General features: G+C 43.4%; 1 long non-coding RNA gene across 2 annotated transcripts; it reads left to right on the top strand.

Moving 5' to 3' along the window:
- The first annotated feature begins 401 nt into the window (after window positions 1-401).
- LOC134474040 (uncharacterized) lies at window positions 402-14,289 on the top strand. 2 transcript variants are annotated; one of them, XR_010044609.1, is made up of 3 exons: window positions 442-660; window positions 11,563-11,798; window positions 13,335-14,289. It is a non-coding gene; the product is annotated as an uncharacterized LOC134474040 (long non-coding RNA). The 2 variants fall into 2 exon arrangements; XR_010044608.1 differs by lacking the exon at window positions 11,563-11,798 and having other exon boundaries at window positions 402-660.
- Window positions 14,290-14,653: the final 364 nt, after the last annotated feature.

Raw genomic sequence — 14,653 nt, 5'->3', positions numbered from 1 at the left:
TACACATGCAGTTTAATTAAAGAAAACCATTGTCTCCCCCCAGCCACTCCCAAGCAGCCCATTGCTGCCTGTGTTATGCCTTGTGAGCTGAAAGTGGGGGCAGCAACTTCAAACCAATGAGTATAGGGAGCCGAATGACAGGCATTGCTGCCTCCATGCCTCTCTCTATGGGCACTGCATCTGCCTACATTAACCATAATCCTCTCCTGTTTGTGACATGTATCTGGATGTGACAGTGACCCTGTTGTATTCATCTGTTTAACCTCTTCCTGTCCCAACTCCCGCCCTTAGCCTATAAAACGTGTGATAATTTTCTGAATAAACCAAAGGCTTGATTGGATTATCTCGACTTGCCTTCATCTCTTTTGTCTCCCCCATGTCTTTTATTTAATCCCTGTTCCCCCTCCAGGAGTTCTGGATATGTTGATCTGCAGGCCGGATCAACTGGCACCCAGCGTGGGAGATCCTGGCACAGAGGAGTTAACGAGGAAGCCGTTCGAGAGACAGCCGGCTTAAACTGAAAGTGAAAGCAAATTGAACCGGAGACCTCTGCTGAGGAGTGAGTAAACTGAATCAAGGATTAAAGCTTAAAGCTTCAGAACATTAAATTAAGTACCGAGACCTGCACAGACGACTACCCAACGTCTTGTCCGAGTCATGGTGAGTGAACGGCAACCCCATTTCCCTTCCCGGACATGGGTCAAGTATTGAATGAACATGAAGTGTTCGTGGAAGGTCTTATAAAGGCACTAAACACAAGAGGGGTAAGGGTTGCAACAAAAGAATTATTACAGTATTTTCAATTTATTCATAAGGTTTGCCCTAGAGGGTTCTATAGATACCAAGAGGTGGAAAAGAGTAAGAGATGCTTTAAAAGATTATTATAGAGTTTTCAGTCCAGAAAAGGTTCCTGTGACCACCTTTACATATTGGAATTTAATCTTTGAGCTGCTTGCCCAGAGGCATGCAGAGCCTCAGATTGAGGAGACAGTTGCACTAGGTGAGACTGCCCTGCGTGACTCCGTTAAATCTACCTCAAAACCATCCTCAGAAAAATCTGAAGCCTCTGATTTCTTAGATGCAGAGGATTGATAGCCTGTTAGAGGTCCTCGTACATGGTGATCTGCCACCCCTTCCACCTGTTGACATGATCAGCAGGTACCAGGATGGCAGCCCGCCACTCCCTGTGCCTCCATTGCCAATTGGGGATTCATATAAGCCTTTAGACCCTGGCTTTTCTGATTCTCAGGAGGTCAACTGGGAACAACCAACACAGGCCTCTACATATCACCCTAACCCTGTTGCAGCACCGGCCACTATTAGGCCATCCCCTGACTATGATGATGCACTCAGCATCTGCTCTCAACCTTCTAGCACATTAGTGGAATTAGAGCAAAGAAAAAAGGATCTTTTAAAACAGATACAGCTAGAAAAAGAATGCCAAAATCTTTCAATTCATTTGCAGGCCCTCTGAGCTACACAGTTTTATAGTGTCCCTGAGATGGAGCCTGCCTCCAGCACGCCTTGTAGTGCGCTTAAAATGGTGCCTGCCTCTAGCAGCCAGCCTAAAACGGCTTTCCCAGTCACAGAGGCCTTTACTCCCCCATGAGATGTTGAAGAGGGCACTGAACCACAAGCTATTAGGATACACACACCTTTCACTGTGGCAGCCTTAAAAGAGTTAAAGGCCGCAGTCTCTCAATATGGCCCGACTGCCGCCTACACCATTGCAGTTCTAGATTCTTTGACTCAGGATTGCATTATTCCTAATGAGTGGAAAGACTTAGCAAAAACCACCATCTCTGGAGGCAATTATCTATTATGGAGATCTGAATTTTTTGATCAATGCGAGGACATAGCCAGAGAAATGCCATCCGGCCAAACACCTGGATCCTCACTATGCTTACAGGAACAGGAGATTTTGCCACAAAAGAGAACCTAATGCAGTTCAATTTGGGCCTCTTTGCCCAGATTAATATGGCAGCCATTAGAGCATGGAAATGGCTCCCCTCAGGAGGCAAGCCTACCTTATCTCTCACCCAAATAAAATAAAAGCCTGAGAAGCCCTTTTCAGACTTTGTCGATCGCCTCTTACAGGTGGCAGAGCGTCTTTTCAGCTCCACAGAAACAAACTGTCCTGGTTAAACAATTGGCTTATGAAAATGCAACCTCAGATTGTCAGGCTGCAATTCGACCACATCGCAAAAAAGAGGACCTATCGGGTTATATCCGCTTATGTACAGATATCGGGCCAGTTTATCAAGGCCTAGCCATGGCTGCAACACAACAAGGTTGCATAGTTACACAATCCCTTTCTCGTCCTAAAAAAGATGCCATTTGTTTCAAATGTGGCCAAAATGGCCACACGGCTCGTGAGTGCAAAAGAAAAAATCAAAATCAGTCCTCTACAAAAAAACCAGGGCTATGTCCTAGATGTAAGTGAGGAGACCACTGGGCTAATGAGTGCAAATCCAAAAGAGATGTTCATGGTAACCCTCTTCCCCCACAGGGAAACAGGTTACGGGGCCGGCCCCAGGCCCCAATTCCGGACAAACCCGTGGGGTTCCAAGGTTTGTCCCAGCAAAAAACCATCCATTTCAGACCTCTTCAAGGCAACCCCAGGGAGTGCGCGGTTGGACCTCTGTTCCACCTCCAACACAGTATTAACCCCTGACATGGGTGTTCAGATCATGCCATCAGGAATCTATGGGCCCCCTCCCCCCAGGACTTTTGGATTTATTATTGGACGTAGTAGCACTATGCTTAAAGGATTACAAGTTCTACCCGGGATAGTAGATAGTGATTGCACAGGAGAAATAAAAGTCATGGTTTCGCCCCTTGTCAGTGTCATACCAGTTAGGACAGGACAACACCTTGCTCAATTGCTGCTATTGCTGTTGGGTCAAACATCTAATAAATCCATAACTCCTTATAGGGGGAACTCCTTTCCTGGAGCTTCTGATGTATATTGGGCCCAACGTATCTCCAAACAAAAACCCCTCATGACTCTATCTTTGGATGGAAAAAGTTTCTCAGGCCTCATTGATACAGGCGCAGATGTTTCCATTATCAAAAAGGAGGAGTGGCCTACTGCCTGGCCTTTAGAAACAACCTTAACACACCTCCAAGGGATTGGACACTCAAAAAATCCACCACGCAGTTCCAAACAACTGGTTTGGAGAGATCAAGAAGGTAATCAGGGACACTTACAACCTTATGTCATAGAGAGTCTGCCTCTTAATTTATGGGGTAGGGACCTACTCTCCCAAATGGGATTAATTATGGGAAGCCCTAATAATGTTGTCACAATGAAAATGCTTAATAAGGGCTACCTGCCAAAACAGGGCTTAGGAAAAATAACATGGGCATTATTGATCCCATCATTCCCATCCCTAACAATGCTAAAGTTCAGTTAGGCCATTTTTCTTAGGGGCCATTGACACTCCTGCGATCCATGCTAAACAAATTACATGGCTGTCAGAAGAGCCGGTATGGGTCGATCAGTGGCCTTACCTCTGAAAAGCTTGCAGCCGCACAGCAGCTTGTGCAGGACCGGTTAGATGCAGGCCACCTTGTCCCTAGTAATTCCCCTTGGAACACACCTATCTTTGTTATCCGGAAAAGGTCAGGGAAATGGAGGCTGCTACAAGTACTTAGGGCGATAAATAAGACAATGGTCTTAATGAGGCCCCTACAGCCAGGCATCTCCTCACCCAGTAACATTCCCTTGGGATTTTTTAAAATTAAAGATTTTAAAGATTGCTTTTTCTCTATCCCTTTACATCCAAAGGACCAAAAGCGTTTTGCCTTAAGTCTCCCATCAATTAATTTTAAAGCCCCTATGCAGAGATTTCAATGGCAAGTTTTGCCGCAAGGTATGGCTAATTCCCCCACACTATGCCAGTCTTTTGTAGCCACTGCAATATAGCCAGTCAGAGATCATTGGCCACATATCTATATTATTCATTATATGGACAATATCTTCTTGGCCGGAGCTGATCAAAACCAAACCCTAATGTGCTACCAGGACTTACAGGTTGCCTTACAAGAGGCTGGACTTCAAATAGCCCCTGACAAAGTACAGCTTACTGCTCTATATACATACTTGGGTTTTCAATTATGTAGCACTCAAATACTCTCTTCAAGGCCCCAACTGAGGCTTGATGGCCTCAGAACACTTCATGACTTCCAAAAACTATTGGGAGACACTTAATTGGCTCATACCATTTTAAAAACTAACTAAACATGATTTACAGCTCCTTTATGCGCTGCTTTGGGGAGACATAGATCCAACTTCCCCCCGAGAGCTTACACCTGATGCCAGGAGAGCATTCAGTAAAGTAGAAGAGGCTATTGCTCAACAAACTGTTTCCTTTATGGACTACAATGAGCCTTTACAGTTTCTCATTTTTAATACAAAGCTTTGCCCCACAGCAGTGTTCTGGCAACAAGCTCCCCTCATGTGGGTCCATTTATCAGTCTCCCCAAAAAGAACACTTTTGCCTTATTTCCAAGCTGTCTCAGACCTAATAATTCAGGGTAGAAAGCAAGGAAAATGTACTTTGGCAAAAAACCAGACATTATCATTCAACCTTTTACAAAAGACCAAATAGATTGGCTACTTCGGAGTACGGAAGTGTGTCCTATTGCCTTAGCTTCCTTTTCAGGGACTATTGACAATCATTACACTCCAAATAAGCTAGTTGACTTTGCTAATCATCACCCATTTATATTCCCTAAAGTCACAGCTTCACAACCCCTTCCAGGTGCCCTGGTGTTATTCACTGATGGCTCATCCTCCAGAAGGGCTGCTTATGTATCCCAAGACAATGTTTCTACCCTCCAAGCAGAAACTTCCTCTGCACCATTAGCAGAGTTAGAAGGTATTCTTGCAGCCTTTGCTGCTTACTCTGACCGACCATTTAATTTGTATACTGACAGTGCTTACCTTGCTCAGTCTGTTCCATTATTAGAGACTGTTGCTACCATATGTCATGATTCCCCAGCTTCAAATCTGTTCAAACAATTACAATGCTTCATATGGCTTGGCCATCGTAAGTTCTTTATCGGTCATCTGCAAGCTCATTCCAACCTCCCAGGGACTCTTGCCCAAGGAAATCATTTGGCTGATGTTGTGTAAGACTGGTGTTGCAAGAAAGACTCCAAGGGCCTCACTCTCATGTAAGAACAAAGGGGTTTTTATTATTCCATGTACATGGGGTCCTCCAAACAGGTGGAAACAGAGAACCCTGAGTTGGGGCAAGGCTGGTGTTTTTAAGGGGGAAAAACTGCAATGTAAGTGTTTATTACAGAAGCCAATCATTACAGTTAGTGCAGAGCGGTGGGCATCTTATCTATCTGCTATTGGTCAGTTAATAAGGGGTGACCAGCGGGTCAGAGTTAATTAACTGTCTTTGTTCTGCACAAATTATCTTTAAGACACCTGGTTTCTGTAGGCTCGAATCTGTCATATTTTACAACCCTGATTAGTGTAATGGCAGGCTCTATCTCTGAGTTGCCTGGCACAGCACATCCCAAGAACATCACAGCCACAGATTTTTTTTTCTTCCTTCAGGACTGAGTTAGGACTGAGTCACGAGGCCCAGTGCAGTTTCTAGCTGAGAAACAGCATCTTGTTTTTAACCTTTAAATTTCTGGTTCTTCATTCCCCCCTCTTGATGCATAATACCTCTAATCTTAGAGGTTTAATTCTAGCTAAGGGAGTATATTGTTGTGTAAGGACCATTATTTTCATCTGAGAGACTTGGGAGTTAATCAACTGAGTTATGTGATTTATAAAGAAACCTGGAGAGCCATCAAACTTGTTGACCCAAGTCTAGAAACTGTATTGCTGTCCACTTAGCTCTGACAACCTTGGGAGTTTCTGGTGTTTTTTTAAATTACTCCCATCCTGCAAACTGACATTATCTCAGAATGGCACGTCTGCAGCAATATTTGGAGAACAAAGTGGGGAAGTTCATTATCCCAGGACAGCTCGTTTTCACTAGTGGGTGCGAAGAAGTCAAGAGTTACAAGAAGCTGAAACTTAAGTTTTACAAAGATCTGATATCTAACTCATTTGATGCATACAGAACAAAAGGAAACCAGCAAATGTGGTTTGGGCCATAGTATTTCCCGGTAATTTCTTTGAAGCTAAACAGTTCTTAAACTTTGGGGCAGGCTTATTTTATGACAGATCATCACTGGGTCGGGGAGAGGTCACCAGAAACCCAAATTCTTTATGGCCTAGATAGATAGGTGAGGGGAGAGGGAGGCAATAAGGTGCCATACAGAACAGAAAGGCGGTTATGTATCAAGATCAGGGTAAAGGGCCAAACTCACATGCAAATCTCTCTGCACACAGCCAGGTTACTTTAAACAAATGTAAATTAATTATCATTCTAGTTTTCTTGAGCTCTTTAGTGGAGAGTAGAGGTGCCTAGCAGTGATTAACAACCCTTGTTAGCTTGTTTTAGCACAGCTTCTGTAGTTTGTAGAGGGCAACAATGGTTAACGTATCAATTAGGTGAGATTCTTGTAATTCTTTACAGAGGAGAGTGTTGTGCAACATATCAATTAGGTCACTTAACATATCAGTTAGGGAAAAAGGATAAAAAAAACATTTAGTAAGCCACTTTACAGGTTTGTTATAATACACATATAATGAAGCTATTTTCTTAGAGTACAGCATTTCCCATTGATTGACTCATTAGCATCTGTTTATAACCTTGCATGTGTTTTTAAAATCATAAGCTTTTAAGAACTTTGACATAGTTTATCTACCTGTTTACAACATAAGGCCCAGTAGGAGGATTGACAAAGGTCTTGCAGCTGTCATTAAAGCTGTTAACGAAAAGGAAAAAGAAAACCAACATTTAAATTTACTCTGTTTTATCATACAATTAACAATTTTTAAGTCAGACAGAGGCCTCCTTGGGGTCTCTACATAGGAGGAGAACACAAAATTATCAGTTATATTAGACAATCTTAAGCTTTAAAGTGTCCTTAGAAGAAATGACAGTTCACTTATCCGCAGGCTGATGGTCTTTTGAAGCTGGGACCTGTTTGCAGTGGGAACGTTGAATCCAGGAAGGCTTTCAGCTACTTTGACAGTCCATTTTGGCTCAGGAGATTCACGGAGAGGTTGCTTGTCCAGGTGACTAGGCTCTTTAGCTCGCAGTGGGCAGCAGCAAAATAACCAGTGGATGGAAGTCACAGCTAGCTGAAAAGTCTGGGGGAGACATAATAAGATCTTGATTAGTTAAATCAGCAAATTTCTAGAAACCTTTTCACATAAAACCTCAAAAGAGGAAATATCTGCAACACACACACAAAGGGGCAGAAGGAAAAGAGACTCACCCAGTATTCGTCAGTTTTTAAGGCCATTAGTAATTATGGTCTTTAAAATCTGACTTATCTTTTTACCTTTCCTGAACTCAGAGGCTGGTAAGCCCAATCGAGTTTTTTAATTGATCTGCAAAGCTTAGGTTAATTTGAGTTACTAGGCTATAAAAGCCAGGCCATTGTCGGACCCCATGGATAAAAAGGGAGACCAAATCAGGGAAACTGTTATCAGAGCTGACTCAGACTAAGTAGAAAATGCTTTTACTCATCTAGTGAAAGTATCAACCATTATAACATTTATATCCTTGAAGTTTAGGCTTTTTATTTTTGTAAAATCTATTTTCCAGTGTTTTTAGGCATAGTCCCACAATAACCAGTGGTTTCTATTTGTTGCAGTACTTTTGGATTTACCAATTGGCACTGAGGGCATCTGAAGCTCACAGACTGGGCTAGCTTGATATTAGCCCCCGGGAATCTCTCGGAAGTTGAGCTGCCAGATGCTGGTCTTTTTAAGTGCAAATGGGCTCTGACAAAGAAAATAGGTGGGATCAGCAGTAATGTCAAGCTTATCTCAATTCCCACTGATTTGGGGGCTTTCTGGCTGTCTTTTGGAAGGTGGCATTTGCCAAATTGTTTTCTCCTATAACAAGATCATCTTCTGCCCAATGGCTTATACAGCAGATAGTAGCCACTCTCCTTGGCATCTAGATGGCAGCCAACAAGTCCAAATTTAGGGAGCAACTTTAATCTTTTGACTCCAGAAGACAATAAACACCATTTTTGATAAAGACAACTTGAGGACTCTGTGTACGCAATGAGTTTAGCCCACTATGCTGATGTCTCTGGCTCTAAGATTTGTTCCCATAGAACCTAAGATTTTGTGTAACGGCAGCTCCCACGACCCGCTTACCTTGATAGACGTAACTGCTTTCATCAGAGAAGTAGGATGAAACTCTAGACAGTAGCTTATCCACTAGATAAGGTTGACGTCCTGTGAGGTGATCAATGACCTCAGTGCAATTGTGGAGAGGCATGGAGGGGTCGTCCTCAGGCAGCAAAGTAGCCGTGTTTGAATATGCTGTTTTCAGATATAGTGCCTGATAATGTATGGCTCAGGAATTAGACATCCATCAGTCTGGTGGGGCATTGATGAGAGTCTCCAGTGAATAGGAGGAAACAATTAAGAGTTTGTGTCCAAAAGTCAATTTTAAGCCTCCTTTATGAGGGGGCCATTGAGGAAATCACTGCATACAGCGTGGCCATCTGGCTGCCACAGAACCAAGTCTCTTGGAAAGGTAGGCAACAGGCCTCTGCCAGGGTCCCAAACTCTGGATCAGTCCTGTGGCTCCTAGAAATTTTGTACTTGTCTTTTAGTCACAGGGACTGGAATCTGTTAGATGGCTCACAACAACCAGTGTAGTCTTTTTTTATGTAGACTGGTTCTGATAAGTTTGGGGGAACTCGCATCAGAGCAGTTACTTTCTCGGCTGGCCTCTCTGATGTGATTGCTACTCTTTGAGCAGCCTGATCTGCCAAATTGTTTCCTCAGGTGAATAGAAGCAATCTGCTGACAGCCAAACTGCTTCCAGCAAATCTAGGATCTGTGGAGCCCTCTTTTTTTTTTTTTTTTTTTTTTTTTTTTTTTTTTTTAATCTTAGCTCTGGCCGAGGTTAAGAGACCTCGCTCTTAATAGATGGCTCTATGTATATGTATAGTAGCAAAAGCATATCTACTATCAGTATAGATGTTTACCCTCTTTCCTGTGGCTAGTTTTAGTACCTCAGTCAAAGCATTGAGCTCCGCCTGATGGTCAGAGATGCCAGGCTCTAACCGCTTAACCCAGAGTACCTCCTTTTGGTGGTCACTGCTGCCCCGGCCACTCATCTGCCTCTGCCATTCTGGATGAAGCTGCTTCCATCTGTGAAATTTCTCAGGTCGTTGTCAGGCATAAGGGTGGCCGGGTTTAAAGCTGAAGAAGTCTTGAAAACTACCAATTCTGGGTCTAGGAGCAGGGCCTAATAGTGTGAGATTTTAGCATTTACATTTTTGGGAGGGGTTTTGATAACAGTCTCTAAACTGTGAGAGGTCACTACAGAAATTTTCTGTTTCTTAGCCTCTTTTAAGTAGCATTGTCACAGCAGCCAGAATTTTTAGGCATGGAGGCCACCCTCTTGTTACTGGATTGAGCCTTTTGGAAAGATAGGATATAGGCCTCTTTCAAGAGCCAATGTCCTGGGTTAGGACTCCTTTGGCAATGCCCCTGAGTTTATCTATGAACAAAGTGAATGGCTTGGTAACATCAGGGAGTCCCAGGGCTGGGGCCTCTGTTAAGGCCCACTTGAGCTGCTGCAAGATCCATTTACATTTATAAGTCCAGTTTAGTGAGTTTTTCCCTTAAGGGAGCCATATAGAGGGTGAGCTGTTTCAGTAAAATTTAGAATCCACAGCCTGGAGTATTCGACAGCTTCCAGAAATTCGCGCACCTGTTTCTTAGTTTCTGGGAATGGGATCTGCAATATAGCCTGGGCTCCTTTTTAGACAAAGTCCTCCCCCCCCCCCCCGTTTTTTTTTTTGCACTTTGTAGCCCAGATAAGCCACAGCCTGACAGCACGATCAGGCCTTTTTAGCTGAGACTTTATAGCCTAATTGCCCCAAAGTCCTTAACAGTTTCTCAGTTGCCTCTCAATAAGCTTACAAGCTTTTGGGGGGGGGGGATCGAGGCTATTAACAAGTCATTCACGAACTGGAGGAGCACTATCTCAGGGTGTTTTTTCTTCCTAAATTTTAAAAGATCTCTTGTGTTATCTCTATCAACTGGCTGAGGGGCATTTTCTCAAAAATTCTCAAACCTTTGTAATCTTTTTTCTAACATGTGGGGCTGACTGAGTTGCAAAGAGAACAACTGGTGATGCTGGGGAAACCCCCTTACCGCTGGATGTCCAATCGGGGTGGGACAAAGGGAAAACATGGTTTTGGCATTCCGGATCAGAGAGCAGGCTTTTTCTGGATGGCACATCACCTTTTGTCCTAGGGTGCCACGTGGCAGGCCATCATTTTACTGAAATTACATACTTAAGAAAAAGAAGCTTTTTCATAGGTAACAAAATGTGCCATATAATCTCCCAGATGTTCACAGCACATGTGAGAACTTATATCTTAACTCTATTATCATCTTTAATCTCATATTAATGGAAACACTTTGCAGCAAAGGTTGAGAACCTTATAAATAAATCTACCAAAACTGATCTAATACTGTCAAATTTTGAACACATTTACTTCTTGTCAAACCTGCTGTTTTCATTACTATAACCAAGACAAATAAAATTTACATCATCTCGAGCTTTCGGTAACTTACAATATACCTCCAAGTTTTATCTTATTTCATATTCTGGCACATCCAGACATTTTTACTTGAAGACAAACCACTTTCTTTGTCCCTCCTTTTTACTATCACCAGTCAATTACCTTTTCTCTCACTTCTCAGACAACATTAAAACTCACAACAAAACCCTTGAAGTCACCTTCTAGTAGTCTAAATCATATTTAACTATTTTATGCATTTTTACCACATTAAATGCTGGGGTTTTTTTTGTTTGTTTTTGTTATTGTTTTTAAAAACTATAAACTTTTAACTGGCTCAATTACAGTATGACCTGGTTTTCACTTGGTAAAGCTGATATGATTTTTAAAAACCATAAATATACACATATATGTGCACATACGTCTACTTTTTAACCAGAAAGAAAAATACTCCTTTTAAAAGGCATGCCAAGGTTGCAAGCAATCAGTTGAAGACTTACATATTAAACAAGGCGCCACAACATTAAAGACACAAACAAAGGTTGTTTCTTGAACAGTTTGGTGAGCTAAAGGAAATAATTTTTCTTATCATGAACCTTGAATCTAGTAAGCCATATGGATCCTGCAACAGAAATGGGCAACAAGCCCCTAAGTTAGTAACAAATTTAAACAGGCAACCAAGGAGGAGAATGGCCAATACCGTAGGGAGGGCATTTTTCCCTCAGCTGTACCATCATTAATCATGTCCTTTTTAACCTGGAGAGAAAGATTGTGAGCTTGCTCTCAAATCTCAGGCCAATGGTCCAAGGTAAGGGAGAGAGGAGATGAAGTTGTCTGTCCCATCTTATCCTGGAGAAAAAGAGAATAATAACAATGAACAGGGAAGACACAGGCAAACACAAAATGTTTACATTTCAGAACACAACTCACAAGCCGGAATCACGCACACACATACCAAAACCACCAGGTGGAAACGAACCGGCAGAGTATTCCACAGCGAACATAGCCATGTAATGGCTACAACTAACGGCAGGAGCAACCTGCCCAACTCAGCAGGAGCGACCTGCCTACGTGAACATAGCCGTGTAATGGCTACAACTAACGGCAGGAGCGACCTGCCCAACTCAGCAGGAGAGACCTGCCTATGCGAACCGGTGAGCCACCAATGAACGTTCCTCAGGGGAACCTTGGGGCGTCCCCCAAGAGAAACAAACTGCCTTTGAAATCAGAACCAAAGAAAACAAATTGTTCAGGGCAGTAAAGAAAGGGGAGAAAATAAGCGATCGATCAAAATGAAAGTAAACAAAAACCGGCAGTACTACTTATCGCAGGGAGGTGCCGTTGGGGTCTCCCTCTGCGAGGAGGGCTGATCTCCCTGGGGCCTCCAAAATGTAAGACCGGTGTCACAAGGAAGAGTACATGGGCCTCACTCTCATGTAAGAACAAAGGGGTTTTTATTATTCCGTGTACACAGGTCCTCCAAACAGGTGGAAACAGAGAACCCTGAGTTGGGGCAAGGCTGATGTTTTTAAGGGGGAAAAACTGCAATGTAAGTGTTTATTACAGAAGCCAATCATTACAGTTAGTGCGGAGCGGTGGGCATCTTATCTATCTGCTATTGGTCAGTTAATAAGGGGTGACCAGCGGGTCAGAGATAATTAACTATCTTTGTTCTGCACAACTTGTCTTTAAGACACCTGATTTCTGTAGGCTCGAGTCTGACATATTTTACAACCCTGATTAGTGTAATGGCAGGCTCTATCTCTGAGTTCCCTGGCACAGCACATCCCGAGAACATCACAGCCACAGATTTTTTTTTTCTTCCTTCAGGGCTGAGTTAGGACTGAGTCACGAGGCCCAGTGCTGTTTCTAGCTGAGAAACAGCATCTTGTTTTTAACCTTTAAATTTCTGGTTCTTCAGTTGCTGTACGAGCACAGGTTTTTATGGCTCAGGACTCCAAGGTGTCTAAGGCCCAACAAGCCCATCAGCTACACCACCTCAGTGCTCACACCCTCCTCCTCCTCTACAAAATTACCCATGAGCAAGCCAGACAAATTGTAAAAAATTGCCCATCTTGTGCTATCCACTTACCTGTTCAACACCTAGGAATCAACCCTAGAGGTTTAATTCCTAACACCTTATGGCAAATGGATGTTACCCATTTCAATGAGTTTGGCAATGTAAAATATGTACATGTCATTATTGACACATATAGTAAGAGCCTTAATATCCTCCACACCACAGGTATACCTTATAATGCTCAGGGACAAGGCATTGTTGAAAGTGCACATCATTCTCTTAAATTCACCATAAATAAAATATAAAGGGAGACATGGTACTCCTCCCAGGGGTCCCCTAGAAATGTCCTTTCACATGCTCTTTTTATTTTAAAGTTTCTGACCCTGGATGCTTTAGGCTGCTCTGAAGCATCTTGGTTTTGGCATACTCAGACTCAAACACGGTTTGCATCTGTTTTATGGAGAGACCCACTAACCAATGTGTGGAATGGCCCTGACCCAGTCCTTATCTGGGGACGAGGTTCAGTGTGTGTTTACTCTCAACAAGATAGAGAAGCTAGATGGCTACCTGAATGCCTCGTAAAAGCAAGTAGACAGTTCTTCAAAGACCCCATGTAACACCCAGGAATAATGTTATTTCATGAGGCACAATCCCCTGTGTTCTCTTACAGGAGACACATCTCCCTGGAGCCTTATGCTGCTTAGTCAGCCTTCTTGAGCCACACCACACCCATGGTGAATTTCAACCCCTGCCAAACAGACTACAACTGCTGACAGCCATGCACAGAACCCCATGACTGTGGAAGAGGCTCTTCTCAGTCTGGAGGAACATACACCACCCAAATAGACTGCATCCAGTGTTATGCAAGGCATGCTCCAAGACATAGGAGAGAATGACTTCATACAGAGACTCCAACAAATGGCTGTCAACCCCTTCTCCTTGATTTGGGGGGGGGTTTCCCTTACCTAGTGCCCCTTTTGGGTCCCCTAGCTGCCCTATTGCTTCTCATTTCTGTGAATCCTTGTATTTTTCAGACGATTCTGATGTTCATTAATAACTGGATAGACACATTTATGGCAAAGCCCATTCAGGTACACTATCATCAGCTGGAGATTGCAGATCAACAAACCTACCAGGAAGGAATTCCCACAGTGGCCCATATGATGATGCGGCCTAACTGCCCTGGGGCAATGGACAGGCAGTCAGAGAAGGGCAACTAGGACATGCATGTTAATTCCAATGGCCACCTAAGACAGGCACAGGACCAACTGCTGTTCTGCAAGCCCATGACAGGTAAGGCCTGGGTGGTTCATGCAATGAGGTCCTTGACCTAAGACAGATGCTGTCCTCACAGGGCCTGCCATACTCTTAATTAAATAATATAAAAAGGGAGGAGATGTAGGGAGCCGAGTGACAGGCATTGCTGCCTCCATGCCTCTCTCTATGGGCACTGCGTCTGCATACATTAACCATAATCCTCTCCTGTTTACGTCACATAACCGGATGTGACGGTGACCCTGTTTTATTCATCTGTTTAACCTCTTCCTGTTCCAGCTCCCGCCCTTAGCATAGAAAAGGTGTGATCATTTTCTGAATAAACTTAAGGCTTGATTGGATTATCTCAACTTGCCTTCATCTCTTTTGTCTCCCCCATGTCTTTTATTTAATCCCCGTTTCCCCTTCCAGGAGTTCTGGATATGTTGATCTGCAGGCCGGATCAAATGAGGAAGCTTTGGTGTGATGTTCTGAGACTGGCCCTGCACAGTATTCTAAATCACTGGTGGAATCAACAGAGGGCCCCTCTTGGCCTCATTGGGCCCAATCCAGTAACCGCTCTTGATCTATGGCCAACTGCATTCAGCCTTGTGAGTCTAAAAGTCATGCAGTGATTTCTACTCCAGGAGAAAGCTTTGGCATCTAGCTGAGGAACTGGTAGGGCTCTGCTCAGTGTCCTACATTACTAGAGGACACACTGAAAGGTCTCTGTGG

This window comes from Cavia porcellus, unplaced genomic scaffold, assembly GCF_034190915.1.
Source record: "Cavia porcellus strain 051 isolate PalLab524CR breed Dunkin Hartley unplaced genomic scaffold, mCavPor4.1 scaffold_30, whole genome shotgun sequence".
Lineage (NCBI taxonomy): Eukaryota > Metazoa > Chordata > Mammalia > Rodentia > Caviidae > Cavia > Cavia porcellus.
This window is presented reverse-complemented; position numbering and strand designations above follow the sequence as displayed.